Source organism: Piliocolobus tephrosceles, chromosome 3 (genome assembly GCF_002776525.5).
Source record: "Piliocolobus tephrosceles isolate RC106 chromosome 3, ASM277652v3, whole genome shotgun sequence".
In the NCBI taxonomy this organism is placed as follows: Eukaryota; Metazoa; Chordata; class Mammalia; order Primates; family Cercopithecidae; genus Piliocolobus; species Piliocolobus tephrosceles.
The window spans coordinates 16099687-16112166 of record NC_045436.1 but is presented as its reverse complement, the minus strand read 5'-3'; the positions used below and the strand labels follow the sequence as shown (position 1 = coordinate 16112166).

Genomic DNA, 12480 nt, shown 5'->3' with positions numbered 1-12480 from the left:
ATAAATTACTTTGGGCAGTATGGCCATTTTCACGATGTTGATTCTTCCTATCCATGAGCATGGAATGTTTTTCCATTTGTTTGTGTCTGCTCTTATTTCCTTGAGCAGTGGTTTGTAGTTCTCCTTGAAGAGGTTCTTCACATCCCTTGTCAGTTGTATTCCTAGGTATTTTATTCTCTTTGTAGCAATTGTGAGTGGGAGTTCACTCATGATTTGGCTCTCTATTATTGGTGTATAGGAATGCTTGTGATTTTGTGCATTGATTTTGTATCCTGAGACTTTGCTGAAGTTGCTTATCAGCTTAAGGAGATTTGGGGTTGATACGGTGGGGTTTTCTAAATATACAATCATGTCATCTGCAAACAATGACAATTTGACTTCCTCTCTTCCTATTTGAATACTTTTTATTTCTTTCTCTTGACTGATTGCCCTGGCCAGAACTTCCATTGCTATGTTGAATAGGAGTGGTGAGAGAGGGCATCTTTGTCTTGTGCTGGTTTTCAAAGGGAATGCTTTCAGCTTTTGCCCATTCAGTATGATATTGGCTGTGGGTTTGTCATAAATAGCTCATATTATTTTGAGATATGTTCCATCAATACCTAGTCTATTGAGAGATTTTAGCGTGAAGGGGTGTTGCATTTTATTGAAGGATTTTTCTGCATCTATTGAGATAATCATGTGGTTTTTGTCATTGGTTCTGTTTATGTGATGGATTACATTTATTGATTTGCATATGTTGAACCAGCCTTGCATCCCAGGGATGAAGCCGACTTGATCCTGGTGGATAAGCTTTTTGATATGCTGCTGGATTCGGTTTGCCAGTATTTTATTGAGAATTTTTGCATTGATATTCATCAGCAACATTGGCCTGAAATGTTCTTTTTTCATTTTGTGTCTGCCAGGTTTTGGTATCAGGATGATGCTGGCCTCATAAAATAAGTTAGGGAGCAGTCCGTCTTTTTCTATTGTTTTGAATAGTTTCATAAGGAATGTTACCAGTTCCTCTTTGTATCTCTAGTAGAATTCAGCTGTGAATCCATCTGGTCCTGGGCTGCTTTTGGTTGGTAGGCTATTAATTACTGCCTCAATTTCAGAACTTGCTATTGGTCTATTCAGGGATTTGACTTCTTCCTGCTTTAGTCTTGAGAAGGTGTGTGTGTCCAGGAATGTATCCATTTCTTCTTGATTTTCTAGTTTATTTGGGTAGAGGTGTTTATAGTATTCTCTGATGGTAGTTTGTATTTCTGTGGAATCAGTGGTGATATCCCCTTTGTCATTTGTTTTATCATACTTTAAGTTCTAGGGTACATGTGCACAGTGTGTAGGTTTGATACATAGATATACATGTGTCATGTTGGTTTGCTGCACAGATCAACTCATCATTTATATTAGGTATTTCTCCTAGTGCTATTCCTCTCCCAGCCCCTTGCTCCCTGACTGGCCCCAATATATGATGTTCTATGCCTTGTGTCCAAGTGTTCTCATTGTTCAATTCTCACCTATGAGTGAGAACATGTGGTATTTGGTTTTCTGTCCTTCTGATTGTTTGCTGAGAATGATGGTTTCAGCTTTATCCATGTCCCTGCAAAGGACATGAACTCATCATTTTTTATGGCTGCATAGTATTCTATGGTGCATATGTGCCACATTTTCTTAATCCAGTCTATCATTGATGGACATTTGTGCTGGTTCCACATCTTCACTATTGTGAATAGTGCCACAATAAATATACTTGAGCATGTCTTTGTAATAGCATAATTTATAATCCTTTGTGTGTATACCCAGTAGTGGGATTTCTGGGTCAAACGGAATTTCTGGTTCTAGGTCCTTGAGGAATTGACACACTGTCTTCCACAATGGTTGAACTAATTTACACTCCCACCAACAGTGTAAAAGTGTTCCTATTTCTCCACATCCTCTCCAGCATCTGTTGTTTCCTGACTTTTTAATGATTGCCATTCTAACTGGCATGAGATGGTATCTCATTGTGGTTTTGATTTGCATTTCTCCCATGACCAGTGATGCTGAGGATTTTTTCATGTGTCTGTTGGCTGCATAAATGTCTTATTTTGAGAATTGTCTGTTCATATCCTTTGCCCACTTTTTGATGGGGTTGTTTGTTTTTTCCTTGTAAATTTGTTTAAATTCTTTGTAGATTCTGGATATTAACCCTTTGTCAGATGGATAGATTGCAAAAATTTTCCCCAGTTCTGTAGGCTGCCTCTTCACTCTGATGATAGTTTCTTTTGCTGTGCAGAAGCTCTTCAGTTTAATTATATCCCATTTGTCAATTTTGGCTTTTGTTGCCATTGCTTTTGGTGTTTTAGTCATGAAGTCCTTTCCTATGCCTGTGTCCTGAATGGTATTGCCTAGGCTTTCTTCTAGGGATTTTATGGTTTTAGGACTAACATTTATGTCTTTAATACATGTTGAAATAATTTTTTGTATAAGGTATAAGGAAGGGATCCAGTTTCAGCTTTCTACTTATGGCTAGCCAGTTTTCCCAGCACCATTTATTAAACAGGGAATCCTTTCCCCATTGCTTGTTTTTGTCAGGTTTATCAGAGATCAAATGGTTGTAGATGTGTGGTGTTATTTCTGAGGCCTCTGTTCTGTTCCATTGGTCTATATATATGTTTTGGTACCAGTACAATGCTGTTTTGGTTACTGTAGGCTTGTAGTATAGTTTGAAGTCAGGTAGTGTGATGCCTCCAGCTTTGTTCTTTTTGCTTAGGATTGTCTTGGCAATGCGGGCTCTTTTTTGCTTCCATATGAACTTTAAAGTTGTTTTATCCAGTTCTGTGAAGAAAGTCATTGGTAACTTGATGGGGATGGCATTGAATCTAAAAATTACCTTGGGCAGTATGGCCATTTTCACGACATTGATTCTTCCTATCCATGAGCATGGAATGTTTTTCCAGTTTGTTGTGATTTCTGTTCTTTTACATTTGGTGAGGAGTACCTTACTTTCAATTATGTGGTCAGTTTTAGAGTAAGTGTGATGTGGTGCTGAGAAGAATGTATATTCTGTTGATTTGGGGTGGAGAGTTCTGTAGATGTCTATTAGGTCTGCTTGGTGCAGATCTGAGTTCAAGTCCTAGATATCCTTGTTAACCTTCTGTCTCATTGATCTGTCTAGTATTGACAGTGGGGTGTTAAAGTCTCTCATTATTACTGTGTGGAAGTCTGAGTCTCTTTGTAGGTGTCTAAGGACTTGCTTAGTTTGGCTAGAGAGGAAATTCTGGGTTGAAAACTCTTTTCTTTAAGAATGTTGAATATTGGCCTTCACTCTCTTTGGGCTTATAGGGTTTCTGCTGAGAGATCCGCTGTTAGTCTGATGCACTTCCCTTTGTGGGTAACCTGACCTTTCTCTCTGGCTTTCCTTAACATTTTTTCCTTAATTTCAACATTGGTGAATCTGACGATTATGTTTCTTGGGGTTGCTCTTCTTGAGGAGTATCCTCCTGGTGTTCTCTGTATTTTCTGAATTTGAATGTTGGCCTGTCTTGCTAGGTTGGAGAAGTTCTCCTGGATAATATCCTGAAGAGTGTCTTCCATCTTGGTTCCATTCTCCTCGTCAGTTTCAAGTACATGAATCAAATGTAGATTTGGTCTTTTCACATAGTCCCATATTTCTTGGAGGTTTGGTTTGTTCCTTTTCTTTTTCTCTAATTTAGTGTTTGCACTTTGTTTTATTAAGTTGATCTTCAATCTCTGATATCCTTTCTTCCACTTGATCAATTCAGCTGTTGATACTTGTGTATGCTTCACGAAATTCTCGTGCTGTGTTTTTCAGCTCCATCAGGTCATTTATGTTCTTCTCTAAACTGGTTATTCTAGTTAGCAATTCTTCTAACATTTTCTCATGGTTCTTAGCTTCCTTGCATTGGGTTACAACATGCTCCTTTAGCTCAGAGGAGTTTGTTATTAACCACCTTCTGAAGCCTACTTCTGTGAATTCATCCTATTCATTCTCTTTCCAGTTTTGTTCCCTTGCTGGCGTGGAGTTGTTATCCTTTGGAGAGGAGGCTTTCGGATTTTTGGAATTTTCAGCCTTTTTGCACTGGTTTTTCCTCATCTTCTTGGATTTATCTACTTCTATTCTTTGGTATTGGTGACCTTCGGATGGAATTTCTGTGTGGATGTCCTTTTTGTTGATGTTTATGCTATTCCTTTCTGTTTGTTAACTTTTCTTTCTAGCAGTCAGGCCCCTCTGCTGCAGGTCTGCTGGAGTTTGCTAGAGGTCCACTCCAGACCCTGTTTGCCTGGGTATCACCAGCAGAGGCTGCAGAACAGCAAAGACTGCTGCTTGTTCCTTCCTCTAGAAGCTTTGTCCCAGAGGAGCACCCACCAGATGCCAGCCGGAGCTCTCCTATGTGAGGTGTCTGTTGACCCCTGCTGGGAGGTGTCTCCCTGTCAGGAGGCACGGAGGTCAGGGATCCACTTGAGGAGGCAGTCTGTCCCTTGGCAGAGCTCAAGCATTGTGCTGGGAGGTCCACTGCTCTCTTCAGAGCCAGCAGGCAGGAACGTTTAAGCCTGCTTAATATGTGCCCACAGCTGCCTCTTCCCCGCTCAGGTGCTCTGTCTCGGGGAGACGGGAGTTTTATGTATAAGCTCCTGAATGGGGCTTCTGCCTGTCTTTCAGAGATGCCCTGCTGACAGAGGAGGAATCTAGAGAGGCAGTCTGCCTACAGTGGTGTTGAGGTGCCATGGTGGGCTCCCTTCAGTCCCAACTTCCTGGTGGGTTTGTTTACACGGTGATGGGAAAATGGCCTACGCCAGCCTCAGTAAGGGTGAATGTCCATCCCACTACCAAGCTTGAGCATCCCAGGTTGACTTCAGACTGCTGTGCTGGCAGCGAGAATTTCAAGCCAATGAATCTTAGCTTGCTTGGCTCCATTGGGGCAGGATCCACTGAGCTAGACCACTTGACTCCCTGGCTTCAGCCCCCTTTCCAGGGGAGTGAACGGTTCTGTCTAACTGGCATTCCAGGCACCACTGAGGTTTGAAAAAAAAATCTGAAGCTAACTCGGTGTCTGCCCAAACAGCTGCTCAGTTTTGTGCTTGAAACCTAGGGCCCTGGTGGCGTAGGCACCTAAGGGAATCTGCTGGTCTGCGGGTTGTGAAGACCATGGGAAAAGGGTAATATCTGGGACGGAATGCACTGTTCCTCATGGCAGAGTCGCTCAGGGCTTCTTTTGGCTAGGGGAGGGAGTTCCCTGACACCTTGCACTTCCCAGGAGACAGGGTGCTCCACCCTGCTTCCACTCGCCCTCCGTGGGCTGCACCCAGTGTCTAACCAGTCCCAATGAGATGAGCTGGTTACCTCAGCTGGAAATGCAGAAATCATCCACCTTCTGCATTGATCTTGCTGGGAGCTGCAGACCAGAGCTGTTCCTATTCAGCCATCTTGCCCACAACCTCTATAATGTATTTTAAAGTCAGGTTGTGTGATGCCTCCAGCTTTGTTCTTTTGCTTAGCATTGCTTTGGCTATTCATGCTCTTTTTTTGGTTCCATGTGAATTTTAAGATTTTTTTTTCTATTTCAATGAAAAATGACATTGGTATTTTGATAGCGATTGCATTGCATTCTGTAGATTGCTTTGGGTAGTACCATGATTTGAATGATGTTAACTCTTCTAATCCATGAGCATGGAATGTTTATCCGTTTGCTTGTGTCATCTTCAATTTATTTCATCAGAGTTTTGTAGTTTTCCTTGTAGAGGTGCTTTACCTCCTTGGTTAAATTTATTCATAGGTATTTTAATTAACTAATTAATTAATTTGCAGTTGCCATTAATGAGATTACCTTTTTTTTTTCTTGACTGGTTCATCATTGAGCTATAGAAACACTACTGATTTTTGTATGTTGATTTTGTATTCTGCAACTTTCCTGAATTCATTGATCAGATCTAAGAGTTTCCTTTTTTGGTGGAGTCTTTAAATTGAGATATAAGATTACATCATCTCCAAAAAGGAACACCTGGCCTTGCTTTTTTGCAATTTAGATGCCTTTTATTTCTTTCTCTTGCCTGATTTCTCTGGCTAGGACTTCTACTACTATGTTGAATAGGAGTGATGGAAGTGGAAATCTTTGTCTTGTTCCAGTTCTTAGAGGAAAGGATGCTAATTTTTCTCCATTGATATGATGTTAGCTGTGGGTTTATCATATATGGCCTTTATTATGTTGAGGTATGTTCCTTCTAGGCCAGGTTTGTTGAGATTTTATCATGAAGGGATGTTGAATTTTATCAAATGCTTTTTCTTTATCTATTGAGATGATCATACAGTTTTTCTGTTACTGTGATGAATCACATTTATTGATTTGCACAGGTTGAACCATCCCACTTGATCATGGTATATTATCTTTTTCATATGCTGTTGGATTTGGTTTACTAGCATTTTGTTGAGGATTTTTGTGTTTATCGTTACCAGGTATATCGGCCTGTAGTTTTTTGTTTTCCTGTGTCCTTGTTTTGCTATCAGGGTAATGCTGGCCTCATAGAATGAGTTAGGAAGAATTCCCTTCTCTAATTTTCTGGAATAGTTTAAGGAGAATTGGTGTTAATTCTGTGTATGTTTGGTGGAATTTGGCAGTGACGACATCCAGTCCCGGGCTTTTATTTGTTGGGAGACTTTTTATTATTAATTAAATCTCATTATTTGTTTGGTCTGTTGGGCTTTTTTTTATTTCTTCCTGATTCAATCTTGGTAGGATGTATGTGTCTAAGAATTTACCTATTTTCTCTAAGTTTTCCAGTCTGGTAGTGTATAGTTGTTCTTAATAATCTCTGATGATCTTTTGTATTGCTGTGGTATCCATTGTAATGTCTCATTTTTCATTTCTGATTTTATTTGGGTCTTTTTTTTCCCTTGGTTAATCTACCTAGTAGTTTATCAATTTTGCTCATCTTTTCAGAAAACTAACTTTTTGTTTCATTGATCCTTTGTAATGTTTAAGCCTCAATTTTGTTTAGTTCTGCTCTGATCTTTATTATTTCTTTTCTATTCATTTTGGGATTGCTTTATTCTTGCTTTTTTAGTTTCTTGAGGTGCATTGGTAGATAATTTATTTGAAATCTTTCTTCTTTTTCGCAGTAGGCATTTATTGCTATACATCTCTCTTAGCCCTGCTTTTGTTGTATCCCATAGGTTTTAGTATGTTGTATTTAGATTTTCACTTGTTTCAATAATTTTTTTTTTATTTTTCCCCTTAATTTCTTCCTTGACCCAGTGGTCATTCAGGAGCATATTGTTTAATTTTTATGTATTTAAACAGTTTCCAAAGTTCTGTTGTTATTGATTTCTAGATTTATTCTATTTTGCTCTGAGAAGACACTTGATATAATTTCAATTTTTAAGATTTTTTTGAAACTTGTTTTGTGTCCTAGCATATGGTCTGTTCTGGAGAATATTCCATGTACTGATGAAAAGAATGTATATTCTGTAGCTTTTGGATGAAATGTCTGTTAGGTCCATTTGGTCCAAGGTGCAGTTTAAATAGAATGTTTCTTTGTTTATTTTCTGTCTAGATAATTTATCTAATGTTGAGAGTGGGGTGTTTATGTCACCAATGATTATTGTATTGGAGTCTATTTCTCCCTTATATTTCATATTTGCTTTATATATCTGGATGCTCTGGTGTCGGATGCATGTTTAGAATTGTTATATCCTTTTGCTGAACTGATCCCTGTATCATTATATAATGACCTCTCTTGTCTCTTTTTACTATTTTTGACTTAAAGTATGTTTTATCTGATATAAATATAGCTTCTCTTGCTAATTTTTGGTTTCTACTTGCGTGAAATATCTTTTTCTATCCCTTTATTTTCAGTACATATGTGTCTTTACAGGTGAGATAAGTTTTTTATACATAGCATATAGTTGAGTCTTGCTTTTTAAGATCCATTGAACCAGTGTATATCTTTTAAGTGGAAAGCTTAAGGTTTACATTCAAGCTTATTTTTAATATGTGAGTGCTGATTCTTGCAATGTTATTAATTGATTTCTAGTTATTTTGTATATCCTTTCTTCCTCTTTTATTGTTTATCATTGTGGTTTTTTGTAGGAGTGACACTTGAGTCTTCTATTCCTCATTTGTGAGCTTGCTTTACCAGTGGGTTACATAATTTTGAGTATTTTCATGATGGTAGATATCATCCTTTCACTACCATGTATATGATTCCCTTAAGCTTTTCTTGTATGGCTGGTCGAGTGGCAATGAATTCCCTCTGCTTTTGCTTTTCTGGGAAAGGCTTTATTTCTCCTTTATTTATGAAGGATAACATTTCTGGGTAGTGTATCCTTGGCTGGCAGTCTTTTTCCTTCAGCTCTTTGAATATATTGTTGCATTATCTCCTGATCTGTAATGTTTCCGTTAAGAAAACTACTGTTCATCTGATGGGGCTTCCCTTGTAAGTGACTAGTCATTTTTCTCTTGCTGTTTTTAGAATTTCATTTTTTGTCTTTGACTTTTGACAGTTTGATGATAATGTGCTGTGAATAAGAAGATATTTTGAAATTGTATCTGTTTGGAAATATTTGAGCTTCTTGCATTTGGATGTCTGTATCTCTTGTTAGACTTAGAAAGTTTTCAGCTACTATTTTTTATATAGGTTTCTATTCCCTTCATTTTCTGTTTCCTTTTTGAGACACTGAGAATTTGAATATTTGGTCACTTTATGGTGCTCCATATGTGATGTAGGCTTTGTTTATTCTTTAGAATTCTTTTTTCTTTATTTTTTTTGTCTGACTGGGTTATTTCAGAAAACCAGTTTTCAAGTTCTGAAGTTTTTTCTTCTGCTTAATCTAGTCTATTGTTGAAACTTCCAAATGTATTTTGTATTTCATTCAATGAATTCTTCAGTTCCAGAATTTCTGTTTGATACTTTTTAATGATATTGATCTATTTGCTAAGCTTCTCATTCATACCCTGAATTGTTTTACTGACTTTGTTTATTGTTTTTCTTAGTTCTCTTGTATCTCACTGAGCTTCAATATTATTTTAAATTCTTCCAGGAATTTCTGGAAGAAATTCATAAATTTCTTAATTGAAATCTCTTACTGGAGAATTATTGTGTTCTTGTGGAGGTGTTTATATTTTCTTGCTTTTCCATATTTCTTGTGTCCTTACATCAATATCTGCACATCTGGTGTAATAGTCACCTCTTCCAAGTTTTTGAATTTGATTTTGTAGGGAAAGACGATTTTCTAAAGACATATCTATGGTTCTGTTTATGTAGGGCACTTTGGCTTTGATTCTGTGTGTGTACACTAGTATAGTCCCCATATAGTTTCTTCAGCTATAAACACATCTGTAATGTCTAATTTTCTCAGTGGATTAGGTTGCAATTGCTAGTGGAGGACATGTTTAAAGTTTTGCTGAGAATGGGGACATCACACGGGCCAGTTCCCAGGCTCCATTGGTCACAGTGGCAGACTGAGTGTGCCTATCATTGGGCCCTGGGTGGTATCATAGGCACTGATGTTAGCAGGTCCAGGTGGGTGATTTTTGAACTCTGGGCAGCTTACTCAGGTGTGGGGACAGTGGCAATGGTTAATCAGTCAAGTGGGAAGGTCTTTGAGTCCTTGGGCAGTGGGCATGATGTGGACAATGGCAGTAGCAGTGGTGGGACTACCCTCTGGCTTCTATGTGGTCTGTGCTGGTGTTGTAGGGATGAAGTTTCACCATGTTGGTCAGGATGGTCTCGATCTCCTGACCTCATGATCAGTCTGCCTCGACCTCCCAAAGTGCTGGGATTACAGGCTTGAGCCACCGCGACCGGCCCACTGTAGCAGTCTTATATTTGAAACTCTAGGAATCAACTACGTTCCAAACCAGCTAAATATGCAGGTCCAAACAATGAAGGTATTTTTTAAACTGCCACATTCACTCCGAAGCCCACTCACCTTCAGCATCCCCCAGATGAAGCACATGTACCCCTTAGCTAGATAACAATGAGGTGGCACACACACTGAACCGCTGATATCACAGGACAACTGCCTATAAAACTAAGACTGCTGACGCTGGGCTCCAGCTTCATTCTCACAGGTCATTATCCTCATCCGGGAGAGCAGTTGTCTGAGCAAACTCTAAGTCGTGGTCATACTGTGCTGCCAAAGTTGGTCCATGACAACCTCCAGTGGGGCGAGAGCAGACATGGCAACAAATTCCAAGTTAGGGTCTCCAATGAGCTTCCTAGCAAGCCAGAGGAAGGGCTTTTCAAAGTTGTAGTTACTTTTGGCAGAAATGTCGTAGTACTGAAGATTCTTCCTTCAGTGGAAGACAATGGATTTTGCCTTCACTTTCCTGTTCTTAATATCCACTTTGTTGCCACACAACATGATGGAGATGTTTTCACACACCATAGCTTATCTCTATGCCAGGTAGGCACATTCTTGTAAGTAACTCTTGATGTTACATCAAACATTATGATGGCACACTGGGCTTGGTTATAATAGCCATCTCTCAGTTCACCGAATTTCTCCTGGCTGGCTGTGTCCCATACATTGAACTTAATAGGTCCTCTGTCGGTGTGGAATACTAGGAGATGAACCTTAACACCCACAGTGGCTATACACTTCTCAAATTCACCATTCAAATGACGTTTCACGAAGGTCATTTTCCCAGTACCATTGTCACCAACCAATACAAATTTGAACTGGACCTGGGGCTCTCCCTGGGCAGCCATCGTGGCTTTCTTTCCAGAAGCATCTACACGCCTGTCTGCCTGAGCTCTTATTCCTTTTTTTTTTTGAATGGAGTCTCACTGTGTCACCCAGGCTGGTTTGATATGGCTCACTGCTGCCTTAAACTCCTGGGCTCAAGCAATCCTCCTGCCTTAGCCTCCCAAGCAGCTGATACAATAGGCACGTGCCACCTTGCTTGGCTCAGTTTTATTTTTTTTTTATTTTTTTATTTTTTGTAGATACAGGATCTCTCTGCATTGCCCACGCTGGTCTCAAATCCCCGGCCTCAAGCAATCATCCAATCTCAGCCTTCTGAGTACTGGGATTACAAGTGTGAGCCACTGTGCCCAACTCCTGTTTCTAGTTTCTTAAAGTACAAGTTGAGGTCATTGATTTGCGACCTTTCCACTGTTCTAATATGGATGTTCAGTGTTGTGGATTTACCTCCAAATATTTCTTTAGCTGTGTCTCACAAAATTTAAAGTGTGTATTTTCTCTTTCATTCAATCCTACATAATTATAAATTTTCTATTTTTTCTTTTACTCATGGATTATTTAAAAGAACATTGTTTAGTTTCAATATACTTGAGGATTTTCTAGATTTTTTTCTGTTTTTGATTTATAATCTAATTTATTGTGCTCATAGTACATACACTTTGCATGTTTTGAATTCTTTTAAATTTATGGAGGCATGTTTTGTGACCCAGAAAATGGTATGTCTTGGAAAATGTTTCATGTGCACTTGGGAAGAATATATTTTATAGTTTAGTATTGTGGGATGGATTATTTTGTAAATATCAATTAGGTCAAGTTGATTGATGGTGTTCAACTCATATTCTTACTGATTTTCTGTTTACTGGTTTTATCAATAACTGAACAGGGATTTTTGAAATATCTGACTATAATTCTGAATTTATCTCTTTTATATTGTACTTTGATTAGCTTTTGTTTCATGTGTTTTGATGCTCTGCCTCTATCATATGAAATGACCTTTTCATTCTCAATAATAACCTATGTTCTGAAATCTACTTTATCCTATTTTAATATAGCCATTTCATCTTTCTTTTCATAGTGTTAGCATGGTATATCTTTTTCCATTCATTTACTTTTAATCAATTTGTGTTTTATATCAACACTTTTTTCTTCTTCTGTAACAGCATATAGAGTTGGGTCTTGCCTTTTATTTCTTAAATTCAGTCTGAGAATCTCTGCCTTTCACTGTGGTGTTTAGACCATTTACATTTAATGTGATCATTGATATGATGAGTCTAAATTTACCCTCTTGCTATTTTTTTAATCTGTTCTTTGCCTATTATCTTTTTCTCTTTTTTTCTATTTTCTATTTCTTATCTTTTCCCATTTTTAAATAATTGACTACTTTATGCTTCTGTTTTATATTCATTGTTGGCTTATTAGTTATAATGCTTTGCTGTGTAATTTTAGTGATAGCTTTGGTGTTTATAGAAAATATCTTTAACTTATTACACTCTACCTTCTAGTAACATACTGCTTCATATATTTATAAAAATACTACCACAGTATACTTCCATTTTCTCCTCCAAGCCTTTGCACCACTGTTGTCATACATTTTATTTCCACATATGTTATAAACCCCCCAAAATATTGTTATTATTTTTGCTTCATATAGTCACATATCTTTTAAAGATACTTAATTAGTAATAAAAAATCATTTTAAAAACATGTAGTTACCATTTTTGGTGTTTTTAATTTGAGCACAGATTATTATTTCTATCTGTTATTTTTCTTCAGGCTGAAGGACTTTTTATGTC

General features: G+C 38.0%; 1 pseudogene; it reads right to left on the bottom strand.

Annotated features, from left to right (window-relative positions):
* Positions 1 to 10046: 10046 nt before the first annotated feature.
* LOC111552487 lies at positions 10047 to 10692 on the bottom strand (annotated as a pseudogene).
* Between the last annotated feature and the right edge of the window lie 1788 nt (positions 10693 to 12480).